The 21,246-nt window shown below is 38.5% G+C and overlaps 2 long non-coding RNA genes across 2 annotated transcripts in view; one reads left to right on the top strand and one right to left on the bottom strand.

The window, feature by feature from the left end:
* Positions 1-20,628, top strand: part of LOC138744912 (uncharacterized) — a 97,416-nt gene extending 76,788 nt beyond the window's left edge. Inside the window, exon 4 of the long non-coding RNA XR_011345866.1 lies at positions 20,252-20,628. This is a non-coding gene — a long non-coding RNA (uncharacterized lncRNA). The remainder of the gene's footprint in view (positions 1-20,251) is intronic.
* LOC138744911 (uncharacterized) lies at positions 1,068-3,260 on the bottom strand. Its single transcript, XR_011345863.1, has 3 exons — positions 3,070-3,260; positions 2,516-2,595; positions 1,068-1,345 (listed from the first exon to the last, which is right to left on the bottom strand). It is a non-coding gene; the product is annotated as an uncharacterized lncRNA (long non-coding RNA).
* Positions 20,629-21,246: the final 618 nt, after the last annotated feature.

Here is a 21,246-nt window from a genome sequence, read left to right as displayed (position 1 = left end):
CATCTTGCTAAAGAAGCATGAAACTATCCTAATGAAAGGTTGGTGCTTCAAAAATAATTGTCAATCATTAAGCAAGCCAAAATTATTATGGACACTCATTAGTGATGATTTCAATTTTCTTTAAATGCGATTTCAGAAAGCTATTTCCACTGAATATGTTAACATTGATCTGAAATGAGAATTGGAGTAAAAAATGGTAAATAGTTGATATTTACTAAGATGATTTTGTATAATGTACTGATTTGTTTAGAAAACAAGTTAGGCGTATTTATGTATGTATTTATTCAGAGAACATGAATATTGTTGACTGCAATATTGGACAAGGTTTCAGAATGATTCATCTGAGCACTTAATTTCAGCAGTTATGCCATGATCTGGGAATGTGGACTGGAATAGTTCAGAAAATTGTAAATGTTAGAAATCATCAGGGAAGGTTTCATTGACAATGAGAGAATGTCACAAGGAAAAATAATTGATGCACTTTTTCTTTGAAGGAAGTTCATACAGAGTACTTGCCATGTCTGCATTTTATTTGTTCATTAGTACTCTGAACGCTTCTTATATGCTCAATTTTGTATTGAATAAAACACGTATTTTGATTGTATTAATTTTTTTTACCATGTGAAACTAATTTATTGTTCTGATTAAGTACCTGTATAAAGTTAAATTACGAAAATAAGTACTGCTTTGTCATTTCAATATGTGTTCACAGCACATCCCCATGACAAAAAAAACTAAAATTAAACCAAGGCCATGTAAATAATATGCCCTGCCTGAAATTTGTACAATTACTTGTCATAGAGCAGAATGTAAATGCACTTTGTAATACATAGATCAAATGTTATATATATTGCATTATGAGCTGTTTTTGATGTGCAGCCAATTGTAATTTTTTTCGCATGAATATTTCTCTCTTACTTAGAGAAAATATGAAATGTCTGCTATTGTAGTAACTCCTGCAAAACTTGGTTGAGGCTAAAAAATACAAAAGAAAATTATCTACACTTTGTGTCTACAAGGCACAATAATATCCAAAACACGTTCAATGAAAAAAATATACATATAAGTATAATTTAATATGTTTAATGTAACACATAATAAGTATTTCTGTATCTATAAGGACAATATATTTAAAACCATTATATTTTGGCTTAGCACTGATTAATTATAATTGATTAGCCGCTTACAAATTGTAATCGACACGCATTTAAATAAGTAATTAATTGGCTTGTCATCGAGCCAGCTGGTATGATTCTGTACTGTTTTCATTTGTTGGTTTGCTCAGATTTTTCTCAACAGAAGATTTCTTGAATCACTTCAGTTATATATCCACTAAAAATATAATCTGAAAGATCGAGTTATATCGTGTTAAAAAATTTTAAGTTAACTTGTTTGCATGTTTATGTGTAAATGAATGTTCTAAAGAATACATGGGCAGGGTGAATAACACTGTCTATGGCTGGTGGTCTTGAAGGAAACCAAGAATATTCAGCAGCTCCAAGTTAAATAAAGTCCCTGACTTGTGTGCATCCACTATAAGTTCAGATAACACATCGGAATCTACAGTGGGTCTGCATCCAACCCACTCATTTATAGATGGGACTGGTTAATTCATATTTCATTCTTCAGATATTGTACTTTCTTTGTTCATGATGCAAAGCAACCTAAAAGGTGCTTTTGGTCTGCATTTCCTACCTCTGCACTGAAGTTGTAATGCAGTTCCAGTTTTTGATCATGCAATGATTTTCTTTGATGTGAGAACTTTTAGAATTTTTATCCCTTCATTGATCCCAGGTCCATGTGAACAAGAAGTGTGTAGTTTGTTTCATAACAGTCATGTTCTTAGAAAAGCATCTGTCATCCCATTGCTATGGTGAAAAGGTATTTTGCTTAATTCAGGAATTATACAACTTCTAAGAAAATGTGCATTTGCATCACGTTTAGAATCTGAAAAGCACATCATGAGTGAACAGTGAGGGGATTTACCAAGCATCACGTAACAAAATGAGAGAAGGATGCTGCTTGTGACCTAGATGTCTGATCCATCTAAAACTAAATATCTCAGATCGAGCATCTGCTTCTTTTGCTGCTCACTTGGATAGGTTGGGTGGTAAGTTAAGCTAAGAGAACAAGGATAATGATTCCTGCAGAACTTTGGGATTGTCACCATATATGACATTAGAAAATGAGCAGGTCAGCCAGTCTTTTGAGCCTCTCCTACTATTCAGTAGGATGATGACTGAATGGAGTGAACTTGTGGCACTGAATGGACTCAGTTAGTGTGGCATAATTCTGTCAATCTTCCAATCTCAAGGACCTGTTCAACTTCACATCAAATTTAAGGAATCAACTTTCACCACATTTATAAGTTTGACATTCCAGATGTCCGGAAATATAAACTTATTTTCCTTCCAAATCTAAAGATTTTAAATCAGTAACTTCTGCTAAATGGTCTACATGCCAGAGGGAATAGCTCTTGACCTTTTACCTTTTTAAAATTACAGTTTTAATTTACCTTGCCAACGGAAGATTTTCATATTTTGACATCAATCTCTCCATGTTCATTGAATAGCAAGTAAAGTAGATGCTGTCTATCTGAAATAAATTAGAATTTAAATTTAAATAAATTTAAAATTTAAAAGTGCAGGAGATTTGAGCTGTGGAGAGAGGAACAGGGTTAATCAGAAACTAACTCTATTTCTCCCTCCACAGGTGTTAGCTACCTAACTGGCTGGGTATTTCTGGCATTGTCTACAACTCTTTGTGTTCATTGTTACTTTTCAATATTATAACATTTACATTTTCTGTCCCTTCATATCAGTTATACCATGTGCACGTTCCTTTGTGTTCAAGTCCATCTGCCACTTTATTTGGCCTGTCAGGTCAATGATGTCTCCAATGTTGCTGGGTTTTACATTATCTACAAATTTTACATTGATGGTGCTCATTCCCTGTGTTTAGGTCCTTTGTAAACTTTGAAGAAACGAGGCTAAGGGAGCACCATACTAGGTGAGAAGTCTTCTTTTTGACGAAATACTTAAATGTAAGAGCCAAAGGCTCTTTGCTTACTGTTGTCAGTTTGGTTGTGGGCTTTGGCGGCATCCCCGGGTCCAGAAACTGTACACATTCGATATCTTCCAGTGTGGATGCACCATGGACTGAGTGTTGGTGCTTGCACAGGGGTGGGTGCAGTTGGAGCAGTTAGCTATTGACTATAATGGCAGGATAGATGGTGGGTGAGTGAGGCTCCATTATTTTCAGTTGACTGTTACCTAGGAGATTGATTGTTACACGTTAAATTAGCCAAGAGACTGGTCGCTATATATTAGATGTTAGACATTGACTGTTACCGTTACCAAGTTTAAGAATGTTACCACAGATGTTATGAGTCTTTGTGTTAATTAATAAACCGCTTTAAAACTCATCTGGACAATTCATTGAAAAGAACTCTACAATAAATTTTTGAGTTTTGAGAAGTCTGATGTCTCACACTTGCTCCATAATTGCTTTTGAACAGCAGTAAATACTTTGAGTTTCTGAGATTAAACTTTAAAATAATCTCCTCAGAATTAATGTTAAACTGTAATGGTTTTTGTTTTGCCACACACAGATACACAGTGGGGTTAAGTTAGAGTTAAGTAAGAAGTGTTATGTTATTAATAGTTACTGATAAAAATTATTGTTTTGAAAATACCATAGTCTCTGGTGAATCTCCAATGTTGCTGATCTAGTACTTAACACCAACCGTTACCTGTGGCAGACAGTTTTCAGACTGTCTTATTCTTTCTTGTTCTCTGTTCTCATAGGAGACATTTCAAGTCAAGCCAAGTTTATTGTAATCTGACTGTATATGTACAATCCGATGAAACAGCATTTTCCGGTCCTCAGTTCAAAACATGTAGACACACAACCAGACAAAACATGCATACAGACAAGTATATGCAGGACAAGTATTATATCTATAAAAATAAATAAATATTGTTTTGTACAAATGACAGTCTCCGTGGTTAGTGTGAGCAGTTCCTTTGGTCCTTCAGCATTCTCACTGTCCGTGGGAAGAAGCTGTTCTTCAGCCTGGAGGTGCTGGCTCTGATACTCCTGTATCTCTTCCCTGATGGGAGCAGCTGAAAGATGCTGTGAACATGGTGGAAGAGGTCCTCAATGATTTTGCGTGTCCTCTTTAGACAATGATCCGGTAGATCATGTCAATGGCGGGAGGAAGACTCCAGTGATCCTCTCTGCCACTCTTCTGGTCCTGTGGATTGACCTCCGATCTATTTCTCTTTGCCAACCATAACACACTGTGATGCAGCCAGCCAGGATGCTCTCGATAGAGCTCCTATAGAAAATGACTTTCTCGTTTCAGTCTTCTCAGGGAGTGAAGTTGCTGTTGTGCCTTCCTGACAAGTGAGGAGATGTTGAGACTCCACGAAAGGTCACTAGTTAAGTGGATTCCAAGGAACCTGGTGCTCTCTACTACAGAGATATTGATATGTAGTGGAGGGTGGTCGTTCCTGATCCTCCTGAAGTCCATGATAATCTCCTTTGTTCACGTTGAGACTTAGGTTGTTACTCTCGTATCATTTCACAAGATTTTCCACCTCTTCTCTGTAATGTGACTTGTTGCTGATGAAGCCAACTACTGTTGTGTCATCTGCAAACTCTATGACACTGTTGGAGTTGGATCTGATCATGCAGCCTTGGGTCAGTAGTGTGTACAGGAACAGGCTGAGCACAAAGCCCTGAGGATGTGCCACTGCTCAGCATGATAGTGTTCAACATTCTGCTATCGACCTGGACAAACTGGTCTTTCCGTTTGGAAGTCCAGGATCCAATTACAGAGAGGGGTCTGGAGTCCAAGTGAGGACAGCTTCTCCACCAGCCTTTGGGGAATGATTGTATTAAATGCCGAGCTGAAGTCTGTGGAATGATTTCTTCTAAAGGTGAATTGGAATAGATCCATTGACTCTGAGAGGTGAATGGGTGATGGTGACTGTCTTGAACCCTGTGGGAACAATGGACCTCTGCAGTAGGGTGTTGAAGATTGACATCCGTCAATTGGTCTGTGCAGTCCTTCAGTACCCAACTAGGTATGTTGTCTGGTCCCACCACCTTGTGTGGGTTCACCTTGGATAGGGTTCTATTCACCTTGGCGGTGGCTATGCAGGGGGCCAGTTTGAAATGGGATACGGAACTTTATATCATGGATATTTGACACATCTCAAGAGAGTGTCACTGACAAAATAGGCAAGACACCAAATGTACTTTCCTTAATGACATAATGTCTTCACCTGCCACCCATTCAGTGCCACGCACACTGGTTCCAGCCCACACAGAGAGTCAGCAATCTGAAACTGGATATTTTCTCCATACAGCAACCTAATATGGCAGAGCGTAGCCATATGAAGTAATCTCAGTGAAAAGTCTGCAACCCTTCGCTTCTACAATTGTAATCATGCAATTGTAAGAATAGGAAAACAAAATCAAGCAAATGTATTATGTTACCAATATGAATAGCTTTGTTGGAGTTGGAGTATTTACTTAATGGATTTAAGAGTGATCAACCCTTTGAGTCTAGATTGCATGAGCTATCAGAGAGTGGTTGTCGTGAGATTGGAAGTTAATAGTTTATCAGGTTAATTTTGTTTTGAGGAAGATGAGAATAGTTTAGGCAGATGGAATTCAATGTAGTTAAGTGTAAGATGTTGCATTTTGGAAGGACAAGTCAAGGTAGAACATAACGGTAAGTGGTAAGGCACTGAGGAGAGTGGTAGAACAGAGGGATCTGGGAATACGGATACATAATTTCTTGAAAGTGATGTTGCAGGTAGATAGGGTCATAAAGAGAGCTTTTGGCACATTGGCCTTAAAAAAAAGTAATCTTGTATTGAGTACAGGATTTGAAATGTTATGATGAAGTTGTATAAGACATTGGTGAGGACAAATTTGAGTATAGTGTGCAATTTTGGTCACCTAACTACAGGAAAGATATCAATAAAATTGAAAGAGTGCAGAGAAGATTTACTAGGATGTTGTCGGAACTGAGTTACAGAGAAAAGTTAAACAGATTAGGACTTTATTCCCCAGAGTGTAGAAAACTGAGGGGTGATTTGATAGAGGAATGGAAAATTATGATGGGTATGGAAAGAATAAATGCAAGTCGGTTTTTTGCACTGAAGACCTGGGTTTAGAGTGAAAGGAGAGACGTTTTGCGGGAACATTAGCAGGAATTTTTTCACATACTGAGAGATGGGAGCATAAAATGAGTTGCCAGCTGAAGTGGTGAATATGGGCTCTGTTTAGCATTTAAGAAAAATTTGGACAGGTACATGGATGGGAGGGGTATTGAGGGATATGGACTGGGTGCAAGTCAATGGGACCAGGCAGAATTAAAGTTCAGCACAGACTACGAAGGCCAAAGGGCTTGTTTTTTGTACTGTTTTATGGTTCTAAACACATAGGAAGTAGGAACAGGAGTAGGCTAAAAAAGGCCCATCGAGCCTGCTCCGCCATTCAACACGATCATGGCTGATCTAATTTATGACCTAACTCCACCTACCTGCCTTTTCCCCTTATCCAACAAACCCAATCAGAAACTCATTTGTATCTGTAGTTCTGTATATCTTTTGTTCTTGGTTAATGTTCCACGTGACAAGTATTTTATTTCTCTCTGCCACATACTCATTCAAAAAAATTCAAAGTATGAAAGAGCTCAACATGTTTTTTGTCATGTGACAATACTTGCCAAAGTTCAGAGCATGGACTTCAGATGCATCCTCAGTAATTATAATCAAGGAGACAAGGAGATCACAGTTTTCCCTCATCAACATAATTCAAAAGGGTCTTAACATAGGGTATAAATTGGAGTGTAATATGGGTTGTGGCTTCCAGACCAGAGCTTTCAAGATTGAATGGCTCCCATTAGACCAATCATTCTATTGATCAATGGGATGTCCGATAGGTGTTGATAGTTACATACCTCCTGTCATCCTATTAAATTGCACATGATTATTTACTTTCTGTTGATTGTTATTTCTTCACATTTACGATAATCATTAATACTTAATCTTGAAATGTATTGCCCTTTAAATTTCCATATGTGTTGCAACAATATCTCCCCGTAACTTCAATGAGCCCTCAGGAGAAATAGCAAGAATGGCCACAGTGGGAATTTGGAATCGATTTAAACGTTGTTGTTAAATAACGCATTTTCAGTCATTGCAGATCTTTCTTACTGTTCTGACTGTTGACTCCTTTGGTAAGAAAGCTAAACTGTTTTGAAAGGTTGCCCTACCACCACTGATTTCTGCTTTATATTTTTCCAGTAATTTATGTGGAAATAATTACATATTAGAGTATATAAAATAATTTCTAATATTGCAAGAGTAATTTGCAAAGTTTAGCAATCAAGTTTGATCTTGTTGCTTTTGTAAGTTCAGAAATTTTTCTACTTACTGCTCTGAAGCCCTGATTCTTTCCATTCTTAATGCTAATACCCATATTCCTTTCAACTGTTTGTTGGATTCTCTTTACATATCATTTAATATCATACCATCTTCAAATCCTTGAGCTGTCTTCAAGGCAGTCTAAAGGTCCTTTCAAACAAGCACAATGCCTGATTGTAAAGGTGGAGGTTCTCTGCCCTTACGCCTAGAGACTTAACATTCTGAAATCGCCGTGGCTGGCTCCAAGGTGCAGAATTCAACCCTTCTCGGGGAAGGCTTGAATGTACAGCTGCTGCAAGCAGTTGGTTAGGGGTGGGCTGATGAAGCCATCAGCCTATGAACCATTTCCCCACTCACCCCTCTCACCCTCCATGACCCCCTCAAGGCAGGAGTGGTGAGCGGGAGCCATTAGGGGAGCAGGAGCCATCAGGGCAGTGGGGCCTGGTGGAAGCTGTCAGGGAATGGCCGGTGCAGGCTGTGACAGCTTCATCAGGCTGCTTCAGCCTTCGGGGCCTTTCTGTGCAGCTCAAAATGCAGCAGAACAATTGCTATCTTCCCTACCCATAATCCCCCATGCAGCTCTACCACACATTTATGGTGAGTGATGCTACAGCACCAGTCACCCTACCTCCGTCAGATCCAGAGGTCGCTGCGAGGCACCGCTCGACATCAATGCGATGCTGGAGCAGCCTTTTAGGGCTGCTCTATGAAAGGTAAGTTTTAAGTTTTCCCTCCCCACTTGTAGCTGGACTCCACTGGCATGAAATGGCCTTTAAATTGTATCATTATAATGACCTCAATCCACAATTAATATTATCCCAAGTTGTCACAAATTTTGTCACATTCATTGCTTATCTGATTAACATGTGCAATGGTAAATTTCATGACTCTTAAGTGCAATTAAGGATTACAATTTAAAGTTTAAAAATTCTTTCCAGGAATTGGTAAAATTGCCTTGCAAGGGAATGACCAGAATTTATGGTGTAACCCAGTTCTCTGGTATTTCTAGCTTTTAATTTATAAGTTGTACATTATAGATCTATCTTTATTATTGTCAGTTTGTATCTTATAATCCAAGCTTAGAGAATTCTCAGGTATTCTTCCTAGCTAGTTTGTGCAAGATCCAATTGTGACTATTACCTCTCGTAGACCACATTAAAAGGGATTGGAGAAATTGTTTTTACATAGGGTAGTTGTAGTCTATTTTGTTTTTATACAAAAAGCAATAAGAGAGTTTGTCTGTTTAGTTGGTTTCTCTTGTGACCAATGCCTGAAGAGGGTGCACAAAATCAGTGAACCAGTGCGGACTCGAAAGGCCAACATGGCCTGTTTCCACTCCATAAATGGTTATATGGTTATGTTCAGTTGTGCTCTCAAACATGTCTGCATTATGAAAACGTTTCTGCTTTTTGCAAAAAAAAAGAATCCCCACCAGAAAAAATTAAAAAGGAAATTTTCCAATAGAGGATCTTTTCTGTGAATGTTTATTCCTGATTCCAGATTCCTGCCCCTCCGCACCGCCACATCACCTGATGATCCTATTCTGTCCGTATCTGAGGACGAAGTTTGTATTGCCTGCAGGAGAGTGAATCCAAGGAAAGCATCAACCCAGATGGAGTGCCTGGCCGAGTATTAAAAATCTGGGCTGACCAATCTATCAAGGTATTCATGGATATCTTCAATATCTCACTCCAGCAGGGCGTGGTACCCACCTGTTACCAACAGGCATCAATTATACCTGTGCCCAAGAGGAGTGAAGAAACCTGCCTTAATGACTATCAACCAGTAGACCTTACATTAGCAATGATGAAATGCTTTGAAAGGCTGGTGATGAAGTATATCAGCTCCTGTTTGAGCAGTGACATGGATACATTCCAGTTTATCTATTGTAGTAACAGGTCTACAGCGGATGCCAATACACTGGCTTTACACAAAGTCTTGGTACACCTGGACAGCAAAAATGCATACATCAGATGCTCTTTATCAACTACCGTTCAGCATTTAACACCATCATCTCCTTAAAACTGATCAGTAAACTCCAAGACCTGGAAGTTATCGCCCCACTGTGTCATTGGATCATGGATTTCCTCACCTCCAGACCACAATCAGTGAAGATTGGTAAGAACTTCTCCTCCACAATTTCCATCAGAACCGGAGCACCACAGGGCTGTATTCTTAGCCCCCTGCTCTACTCACTTTACACAACAATCACACCATCTATAAATTTGTCAATGATCCCACAGAAGTGAGTCAGCATACGGCATAGAGAGTGAACACTTGGCTGAATGGTGCACCAACAACAACCTTGCACTTGATGCCACCAAAACTAAGGAGTTGATTGGTGACTTCAGGAAAGGAAAGCCAGAGGTATATAATCCAGTGATCTTTGGGGGATCAGAGATGGAGAGAGGGTGAAAAAAATTAAGTTCTTGGGAGTCACTATCTTGAGAATCTTTCCTGGATCCAACACATGTGAAGAAAGCAGGCTAGTGCCTCTACATCCTCGGAGTTTGCAGAGGTTTGGTATGACATCAGAAACGTTGACAAATTTCTACAGAGGTGTGGTAGAAAGCATGCTGACCAGCTGCATCATGATCTAGTATGAAAACACCAATATCCCTGAACGTTAATCCCTCCTAAATGTGGACACAGCCAAAGACGTCACAGGCAAAACCCTCCCCACTATTAAGTACGTCTATAGGGAATACTGCCATTGGAGAGCAGCAGCATCACCCAGCCACCACACACTCTGTTCTCGCTTTTGCAATCAGGAAAAAGGTATAGGTGCCACAAGACTGGCACCACCAGGTTCAGGAACAGTTACTACCCCTCCACCATCAGACTCAACAACAAACCCAATCAGAAACTCATTTAAGGACTCTTACTTGTGCACTTTATTGATCTTTCTTCTCTCTGTATTGCAGTTTGTTTACATTTGTTATCTGTTTACAGTTCTTGTTTGTTTATATGTTTTACACAGTGTAAAGTTTTTTTTGCACTATCAATTAATGGTAGTTCTGCCATGCCCACAGGAAAAAGGAATCTCAGGGTTGTATCTGACAATAAATCTGAAATCTGCCTGCATTATTTTAAAACTAACATTTAATTAATTTTTAATGACACATCTTGGCAATGAAAATAAGTATTATATTGAATGAAAAACAAAGGCCAGGAGAATTGTATGACATTTTAAGTGGCCCATCTGTTTTAATCAACTTTATATATAAGTAAAATAAAAATTAGATTAAACGAATACAAGTTGACTTGCATGAAGATGCAGAAGACTGAGTAGAGTAAAATCCTTACTTGCAACTGCAAAGCAGACTATCCCATGTCCTTTTAACCTTCAGAGGTTTCAATAGCATTAACCAGTCTGCTATGTGTGGGTGTTTAATTCCGGTGGCTGATGTTCAAGACCAAGCATGGTGGGCCCTACATTTAATTATTTCAAAGTATGGAAAATGAACAGTAAATTCATCAGAAGTTTTATGACAATGTATCCTTTTCCTTGAAGTCTAAGATGCATTTTAAATATGATCCACTTTCAAAAAATGAGATAATTTCCTGCAAACAAAGTATGATCTTTAGATAAAGAGAAAAATGATAAAGCAAATGACAGAGGGACAATAAATGATGCATGGTGTATTCCTTTTATTTTTTTTAATTTACTTAAACAAAACTGAAAGTTCTGATGATATGTCATTCCAAGAGATGGTCTGACCTATGCATTTACTGATTTTACAAAGAACGGCATCATTTGTGGTCTTCTAAGCAGCCATTGTATTAAAAACCTTGTGCATTGACAAAGGACTCAGGGTGATGTCAGAACATCATTCAAGAGGGGGAATCCTCGCTAGACATTAGGCCCTGATGGCATACCTGGCTGGGTACTGAAAATCTGCGTCAACCAACTAGCCAGAGTGTTTATGGAGATTTTCAACCTCTCATTGTGGAAGCCAGAGATTTTCACTGGCTTCAAAAGGGGATTGATCATCCCTACAAGAGCAGAGTGAGTGGCCTCAATGACACTAACTTCTACTGGTCATGACCATAATTAACATGTACCTACACAAAGGGCTGGACCCACTGCAATTCGTCTATCATTACAATCGCTCCACAGCAGATGCAATATCCCTGGCTCTCCACTCAGCTCTGGATCACCTCGAAAACAGCAACTCATACAAACGGCTACTCTTCATTGACTACAGCTCAGCCATCAATACCATTATTCCCTCAGTTGTGATCAAGAAGCTACAAATCCCAGGCCTCTATACGCCAAGCTGTAACTGGATCCTTGACTATCTCATCGGAAGACCACAGTCAGTACGAATTGGAAACAATGTATTCTCACTGATTATCAAAACATGTGCACCCCAAGGCTGTGTGCATAACCCATTGCTCTGCTCGTTATGCACCCATGATTGTTTGGCCAGGCACCATTCCAATGCCATCTGCAAGTTCGCTGATGACACCACAGTTGTTAGCAGAATTACAAACATCAATGAGGAAACGAATAGGAGGGAAATATATCAGCTCATTGAGTGGTGTAATGAAAACAACCTTGTACTCAATGTCAGCAAAACCAAGGAGATGATTGTGGACCTCAGGAGGAAGTCAGGTGAACACAGCATGTTCTCATTGAGAGCAGTAGTGGAGAGGGTCAAGAACTTCAAATTACTTGGTGCCAACATCTCCGAGGATCTGTCCTTGAGCCTCCACTTTGATACAATCACAAAGAAGGCTCACCAGCAGCTATACTTTGTGAGATGTTTGAGGAGATTCAGTATGTCACCGAAGAGTCTCATAAATCTCTACATGTGTACCGTGGTGAACATTGTGGTTAGTTGTATCACTGCCTGGTATGGAAGTGCCAACTCTCAGGCCAAGAATAAACTACAGAAGGTTGTTAACTCAGCCTGCAACATCACAGGCACTAGATACTACATGAGGTGGTGTCTTAAAAAAGCAGCCTCTATCCTCAAAGACCCCCACCACCCAGGCTGCTACCATGGTCACCATCTCATGGGTCTTCTGCTTCTGCTTCTCCTTCTCAAACAGTGGGGGGGGGGGGAGATGTGGTGTGGGATCTCCCCATTTTTTGGTGCCCAGCACCAGTCCTATGCTTCCCTGGAGTCTGCAATCCCTTGAAGCGCTGCCGAACATTGACACTGCCATCTTGGGATTAGACTTCGTATTGACAAGATAATCCACCGTTAGTTCCTTTAACAGGATATTTATAGCCTGTATAGAGCCTTAGGCAGTCAGACTGAGAGATCGGACCCTGAGGAGGAACACTGTGATTCCTCTCCATGCAGGTCCACACCAGTGGTAGCACTACCATTACAGCAATTCTGGCAGTGCTGCCATTTTTTTTGCCCCTGATTTCTCAACACATTTTCAAATTTGAGTGCCTTTGGTTTTCTGACTCTGGACGTGAGTAGTTGCTTCCAGCTAATTCTTGACCATTTAACATGGAAAGTAGCCTGATAGAATGTTAATGACCAAAATTGCTTTGGCCTCGCACTGCATCTGAATGGGTATGAAGAAAATGATTTGTTAATTTTCCTGCCAAGTTCCTGCTGAGAGTTCAGATCGACTCTGATTTGAGTTTACGCATCCAAATTTTGAGATCATAAATTATCATTTATATTTGAGTTTAATGGATTGTTTGAGTAGGCTATATTTAAACTAAAGTAATGCTAGAGTAATGTTTTGGGTGTATTACCCAAAATAATCTATTAAATTCCATTGTATTTTGGAGTTTGCATTATTCAATTCTTTTGTCTCTGACTGGATTAATTTTTATCACACAGTTTTTATAAATACTTAAGAGAATAATGGACATTTGTTAGCGATTATTACGAGATAGTAATCTCTGAGGAACCAGATGATGTCATTATCTGTGAGAGCAAGCTTGAGTGGTTTACAATCAACATCTGAATCCTCAAATGAGATTACTGCTTGGAAAACACTTCCACAAAGTCATTATATTTTTATATTATGTTTAACTATCAAACCTACATTTCATTTCCATTTTAAATTGTGTTTTCTAGGTCAGTTTTTCTAAATGTCATGAAATCAACAGTACGAGCTGAAATCGATGAAGCTTTTTCTCAGACAAAACTGGAAGTATAATTGATAAAATTAAGCTCCAAAAGTATTTATTAAAAGTCACAAATATATCTAGCTACAAACCCCAAAATGACTTGCTGTTTTGGTCACATAATGTTTTTTACTATTTTCAAATAAATTCATTTTGAAAATAATTTTAATTGGAATGCTCATATAATTCTCATATGCTGTCTTCATCACTCTTGATTATATGACTCTCCTTGTTCAGGATGAGGTGGTTTTTTGTGGACAAATTTATGAAAAAAAAGATCTAATGTGAATAGCCAAAGCCATGAATATGCTCTGAGCTGTTTGTATTGAATTGTTATTTATTTCTGTAGTTCAGGTTAAATTCCTGCAAAATGCTTCACCTTTTAATAATCTTCAACAGTGCAATGTTTTCTACAGATTGGTAATTCTTGCAGATTAGAAGATTTTCTTACTATCAAACTGCATTTTATTTATAATGTAATTAAATAATGGGACTTGAACAGTTTTTTGTCTTTATGTAAAGCATCAAACTGGATTTGCATTTTGAGTAGAAATACACAACTTCAAATAATTAGATTATGGCATTTTTACTTGAGTATGAATATTGAGCTCTGATGAAATGTAAACATATCAAAACTTTAAACATTTGTGGTTAAATAATATGTTATGTAGATCACAAATTACTGAAGAAGACTAGAGCTAGTCAGAATTTGATTATCTCTACACTTCAATACATTCACTTAATTGAATTAACACACACACACATATAAATATATTATATTTTTTATATATATATATATCTGTATCACTAATCTTTGTCAAGTTTTAAATCGAGATGCTTATCAGTTTCGCATTATGCATTTTCTTATGAGTCGATACGAAGTGATTAAAACAAGGCACATTACCTAGTCATAGAACTCAAATCTTTTTTAATTACTAAAAAGGCTTAGAACGTAATATGCCAAAGAATGTATGCATTATACTTACAAAATATTTGATAGGAGTGTTATTTAATTACATCTACAAACATTTGAAGCTTTTTGATGGGAATACTCCGTGTAGACACATGGTCTCTTCATTGCTGTGATTCACCATTATTACATGTTTGGAAGGGATCAGTGTCTGCACAAACATTTTTTAAATAAGCGCTTCTATTAATCTAATGAACACTAATTGATGTATTTTGTGTTAAATTTTTAATGTTGATCCAGTTCATCAGCTGTTGCTATTATAGCAAGAATATGTCAAATTATGATGTTAAACAAGAGGGTTAGTTTTACATAAATGGAAGTTAGGTAGGCACAATGATTGCAAAGATTTCCTGGAGAAAGAATCCAGTCTATTAGTTTTTGTTATAGATTTATTAATTCTTCTTCATGGACTAACTTGTTTCATTTTCAGATCACGCAATATTTTCTGTAGTATTTTATGACAAGGTTCAAGAGTAAAGATTGATTCTTTCTTTGGCTTGGCTTCGCGGACGAAGATTTATGGAGGGGGTAAAAAAGTCCACGTCAGCTGCAGGCTCGTTTGTGGCTGACCAGTCCGATGCGGGACAGGCAGACACGATTGCAGCGGTTGCAAGGGAAAATTGGTTGGTTGGGGTTGGGTGTTGGGTTTTTCCTCCTTTGCCTTTTGTCAGTGAGGTGGGCTCTGCGGTCTTCTTCAAAGGAGGCTGCTGCCCTCCAAACTGTGAGGCGCCAAGATGCACGGTTTGAGGCGTTATCAGCCCACTGGCGGTGGTCAATGTGGCAGGCACCAAGAGATTTCTTTAGGCAGTCCTTGTACCTTTTCTTTGGTGCACCTCTGTCACGGTGGCCAGTGGAGAGCTCGCCATATAATACGATCTTGGGAAGGCGATGGTCCTCCATTCTGGAGACGTGACCCATCCAGCGCAGCTGGATCTTCAGCAGCGTGGACTCGATGCTGTCGACCTCTGCCATCTCGAGTACCTCGACGTTAGGGGTGTGAGCGCTCCAATGGATGTTGAGGATGGAGCGGAGACAACGCTGGTGGAAGCGTTCTAGGAGCCGTAGGTGGTGCCGGTAGAGGACCCATGATTCGGAGCCGAACAGGAGTGTGGGTATGACAACGGCTCTGTATACGCTTATCTTTGTGAGGTTTTTCAGTTGGTTGTTTTTCCAGACTCTTTTGTGTAGTCTTCCAAAGGCGCTATTTGCCTTGGCGAGTCTGTTGTCTATTAGAGTTACATAAAAATACATTGTTCTAATGTCATCATCTTGAATAATGACAGCAGCGTTTCTCCACAATACAGATAGCTTTGCTTCTGCTCATATCTTACATGAATTGTCAAGAAAAATTAGTACAATTAGCTTGCCCTGAGGTGTTTTGTTGGGTTGAGAATTTGTCACAATGAACTGTGTTCATGTTGTGATAGAGAAGAATGGTTATGATTGAAGCGTTGCCTGGCTTTTTTCCAGGGACATGCTGTCTATTTCCTGCAAACTTCTTTGCTAATAATAACAGTCTAACAATATAAACTTGAGGATTATTTACATTTTAAAAGAGAGTAATACTTATGAAAGCTTGAAAATTGTTGTGATGCAAAAAGTACATGCTGTTGTTTATCTGCAATTGTCACAATGACTTCAGATTAGAGCAGGTACATGATCAAGTGAATAAATTAGAGAAAGTCTTTTATAATTTTTACACATAAATAATCACAAATTATAAATAATAAATTTGCATATTTACCTACGGAGTAGCCGTTCACACAGGCAGGGCATTTACACGAGTTGTGGTGACTTTGGAGTTATGGTGAATTCAGAGGCTGGATGTTTGAAGTGGGGGTAGGTCATTCCCATCGCTGTCATCCCCGTGGGTGCCCTCTCTTACCTTTGGTGGAAAGGTGACTCTCAGCTCCAAGCATCCGGTGGGAGAGAAGCAGGCAGCAGCTGGTTCTGGAACAGTAGTTCCAGCTGTATGGGGGATTATGGGTAAGGAAGATGGCCATTGCTCCTGCATTGAGCCATTACTGCGAGTCGGTGTAGCGCTCTGGTGAACTCTGGGCTTGGCAGCACTGCACCCCTACCGTCACATCGGGAGTTAGATGGGGGGGGTGGCAATGGATGGCAGGGGGGTGATGGACAACGGGAGCTAGGAGCAAGGCAGTTGAGCGTATTCATTAGTTCATTTTTGTGGAGTGCCTGCAATCAGTTTAGACTGCAGGTGGTCTGTAAAAATGTCTAGGGGTCCTGGAGAAAAATAAAGGGATGGAATCATGACCTTTACAGATCAAAAGTCAACCATATGAACAGAGTGAGCAGCTTCTATGCACAGTTTGATGAGAAGAACAGGATGATGCCAAAGAAACTCCATGTCCCCTGCATAGCCGCAGCCAATGTGAGGAGAACCCTATCCAAGGTGAACCTACCCAAGGTGGTGAAACCAGACAACATTCCTGGTCAGGTACTGAAGGACTGCGCAGACCAATTGACAGAGGTCTTCAAGGACATGTTCAATAACTCGGTGCAGTCTATCATTCCCACAGGGTTCAAAACAACCAGCATCCTCTCGTTACAACAAGCCTCAATGACTACTGCCCCATGGCACTGACCTGTTTTGAGCGTCTGGTGATGGAACACATCAAAGCACACCTCCCAGAGATGCTGGATTCATTTCAATTCGCCCATAGAAGAAACTGTAAATATCTAAAAAAATGTCTATTAGGAAGATTAAATTTAGCAGACAATTGTTCAAAAGAAGCAAAGTTATATTTGATACCTAATCTATACAATTCCTTAAAACCTGCATCTAACACAGATGGCTGAAAAAGGTGGTTATCTATAATGGGACTAGCAAGAGAGAAACTATAACCAAAATAAATTCTAAATGGAGTCCATATTCTCAATCTATTTCTCATTATTGGATTATTTGTCAATTTAGAAAAGGAAAAGGATAAAAAGGAATCTAAAATTGCCACATAGATGTATTTTTTAGAATAATTCAGTTCCATTTCTACCCAAAAAGGGTGATTCACTAATTTATCTAAATGTAACAATAAGAGTAGATTACATATATTAATTGCTCAATAATAAAATATAAAATTTGGAAGTGATAATTCCCCCATTCCTTTTAGTCTTTTGAAGAAATCTGAAACTTTATATCTTTAATGTTGTATCTAATTTTCTCCAAACTTAAATAGGACATAACATAATTCAACTACTATCTATGAGTAGGTGAAGAATCTTTCCATTTCATTAAAATTGGTCGTCTGGCTATCAACATGATAAAAGCTAAAACTTCCTCTTGAGTTGCAGACTAAGATGTATCTGGTTCACGAGGAAAAAATAAACAAAATAATTAAAGGACATGGTTCTATTTTGATCTAAAAAATCATTGACAAACTTTGGAAAATATTTTCCTAAAATTTTCCTAAATTGGTGGACTCCCAAAACATATGAATCAATGAAGCTTCAAACATTTTACTTATCACATAGTGGATCAACATCTATATAAAAATGAGATAATTTAAGTTTGGTGCATCTTCTATGCACCACCTTAAATTGTAATAAACCATGCCCTGCACAAAATGAGGAATCATTAATCAAACTAAGAGTAAAGTACCAATCTTCATCTGAAAATGTTATATTCAAATCACATTCCCATTCATTCTTAATCCCAGCCATTGAGGCTGATCTTAAATCCAGTAGGTTGTTATAAATTCATGATATTAATCCACTGTGAATGAACTAAATCAATTATATTTGTATTTGAGATTTGAGGAAAATCAGAAAGCTTCGACTGAACAAAAAGCCTAACTTGACAGAAAGTTTCAATTTGAAAAGATGTGGGGCCAATTTATAGATTGGAAGATTTAAGAGGTTTGGATTCTCAGAAGATTCTCTGTCTTTTGTCTGAAGGTTACTATTTGATCCATATCTTTACAACTTTTTGTACAAAGTAACCTTGATTAGAGGGAGGGATAAATTAGATTTAGTTTTAGGTTTTTTTTAGGATAACTTGTTAAATATGGGTTTAAATATGGTTGCCAGAGATCATATAAAATTAGACAGAATGTAATTTTACATATTTTCTATGCAGAATTATTTTTTAAAGAAACAAATATGGATAGGTTTTTGATATACATTTATATTTAATTTTTTATATGTGTATAATATGACCTATTATTTGTTATATTAGAAGATTTTTTTAATGTAAAATTTATATGTTAAACTCCATAAAAATATTTTTAAAAAGAAAGAAGAAACCATTCCACAGATAATGCTGTAGCCTTTTTGCTTCACTTTGTCCTGCCCCACCAGGCTGCTGTTCATTGACTTCAGCTCGATGTTTAATATGATCATTCCCCAGAGGCTAATGGAGAGGCTGTCCGTGATGGGACTCAACATCCCTCTCTGTAACTGGATCCTGGACTTCATAACAGAAAGACATCAAAGACACCAGATGTCTGTCTGGGTCGGTAGCAGAATATTGAGCACCTTCACGCTGATCATTGCCACACCTCAGAGCTGTGTGCTCAGTCCACTCCTGTTCAGGCTGCTTCATCAGGTTGTACTTGTACAATCAGATGACAATAAACTTAACTTGACTTGAACACAGCCGTGTGGTGCTCCGGTACTGATGAATATTATGGAGGAGATGTTCTTATCATTGATTGTGGTCTGAGGAAATCAAGGATCCAATTACACAGTGGGATGTTGAGTCCCACGTCTTGGAATTTGCTGATCAATTTTGAGAAGATGATGATGTTAATAAAGTCAATAAAGAGTATTTTGATGTATGCATCTTTACTGTCCCAGCGTTCCAGGGCTTTGTGAGCCAATGTGATGGCATCTGCCATAAGACCTGTTGCTATGATAGGTGAATTGGAACAGATCAATGTCACCACTCGGACAGGAGCTTATATGATTCAACATTAGCCTTTCAAAACACTTAATCACTTGCTGTGAGTGTCACTGGTTGATAATCATTTAGGCAGGTTACCGCAGTAACCTGAAGCAGGTGGGAATCATGCCATACTGGAGTAAGATATTCATGAATACATTGGCAAGTTGGTCAGCACAGATTTTTAATACTCGGCTGGGCACTCCACCTGGACTGGATGCTTTTCTTGGATTCACTCTCCTGAAGGCAGCCCGCACGTCATCCTGGGTTACAGAGAGGAGGGGATCATCAGGGGACATGGAAGTGCACAGTGGTGGTTCTTCCTTGTTCTTATGGTCAAATCGCACCTAGAAAGCATTGAGTTCATCTGGGGGAGAAGCCTTGGCCATTTGCTACTGCACAGCTGATTTGGGTTTGTAGCAGGTTATGTCACTTAGACCCTGCCACAGCTATTGGATATCCTTCGTTATTTTCTTTTTCATCCAGAAACTCCACTTTGCCTGGAAAATGGCTTTCCAAAGGTCATACCTGCTCCTTCTGTAGTGATCTGGATCTCCAGGCTTAAATACCTGTGATCTGGCTCTCAGCAGCTTTCGGACAGTAGTCGTTGATACATCCACACCTGCCTCCTGAAGAGTGTTTCTGATCTGTTGGACAGGTGTTTGAGAATTTCACAGGTGATGAGAATTCTTCTGTCATTGGCATTGCAGGTCTTCCTTGGCCTTCCAGTCCCCTTGTGATTACTGCTCTTTCTTCTTCATGATGTTCCAAACTGTTGATTTTGGTAATCTGAAAGTTTGGGTGATGTCTCTTACTGTTTTATTCTTGTTTTTCAGCCTCATAATGGCATCTTTGCCTTTCATTGGCACAACTCTGGTCCACGTATTGAAAAATGGCAACTACAGATTCCAAAGGTTATCAAAAGCTTAGAACAGTGGTTCTCAACCACTCTTGTGATTAGTAAGGGATTGCTTAAGGTGGTATGTGAGTGGAAAGAAAAAGGTTGAGAACCACTGGCTTAGAAGCAAGCCTAGATCTCTTATACCTGCACCAATGGAGCAATTAAACATATCTGAGTACTCACAAACGTCTGTGAAGCCAAATGTCCCAAACATTATGATGCCCTGAGAAGTGGGAACTATGCATAAAAAGTGTTTGTAATTTAGACATAGTCAAAGCAAAATGTGTACAAGAACCTCAAATAAAATCTGTAATGTGCACTTTAATCACATGTGAATTGTTTGATTACAAATTTAAAACTATGGAGTGTAGGGATGTGTGCGTGTTTCTCTATATACAGATATATATAGATGCCCACACATCTATACACATACATTCATATAATCTTTCTGTTACCTATTGATGTTGAGTCCTGGAATTGTCAGGGAAGCCATAAGCCAATACAGCACAGTTAATGATTTTAGCTTGAATTTGTTTTCTTCTTATTAACTATTTTACTTGCAATATGAAAGAGAGATTGTAAAAAAATACATTGCCTAAAATCTTGCATTTCTATTGAGAGTTTATGATGTATTCATTTATGATTAGGTTATGTCTTTTTCTTTGAAATATGCTTCAACAGTGATTTTAAACCAAGAACTGGTTAAGGTGAATTTGAAGCTCGAGAGTCTTAGTTATTTCATTTTAGTACCTCATCAAAATAGCAATCAAATGCTCCAGAATGCAAGTATACATGATATCAAATTTCAGTTTTATTCTAAATTGAAAAATAAGAAATTATCTTGTTGAAAGTTAGAATTGTATTCCTTGCATGGACTGCATTTTATTATTTTTTATAGTTCATTATTTGCTAAAAATTACCATATAAGCA

Source organism: Narcine bancroftii, chromosome 10 (genome assembly GCF_036971445.1).
Source record: "Narcine bancroftii isolate sNarBan1 chromosome 10, sNarBan1.hap1, whole genome shotgun sequence".
In the NCBI taxonomy this organism is placed as follows: Eukaryota; Metazoa; Chordata; class Chondrichthyes; order Torpediniformes; family Narcinidae; genus Narcine; species Narcine bancroftii.
Note: the sequence above shows the minus strand (reverse complement) of the source record. Positions and strands in the feature narration are given on the sequence as shown.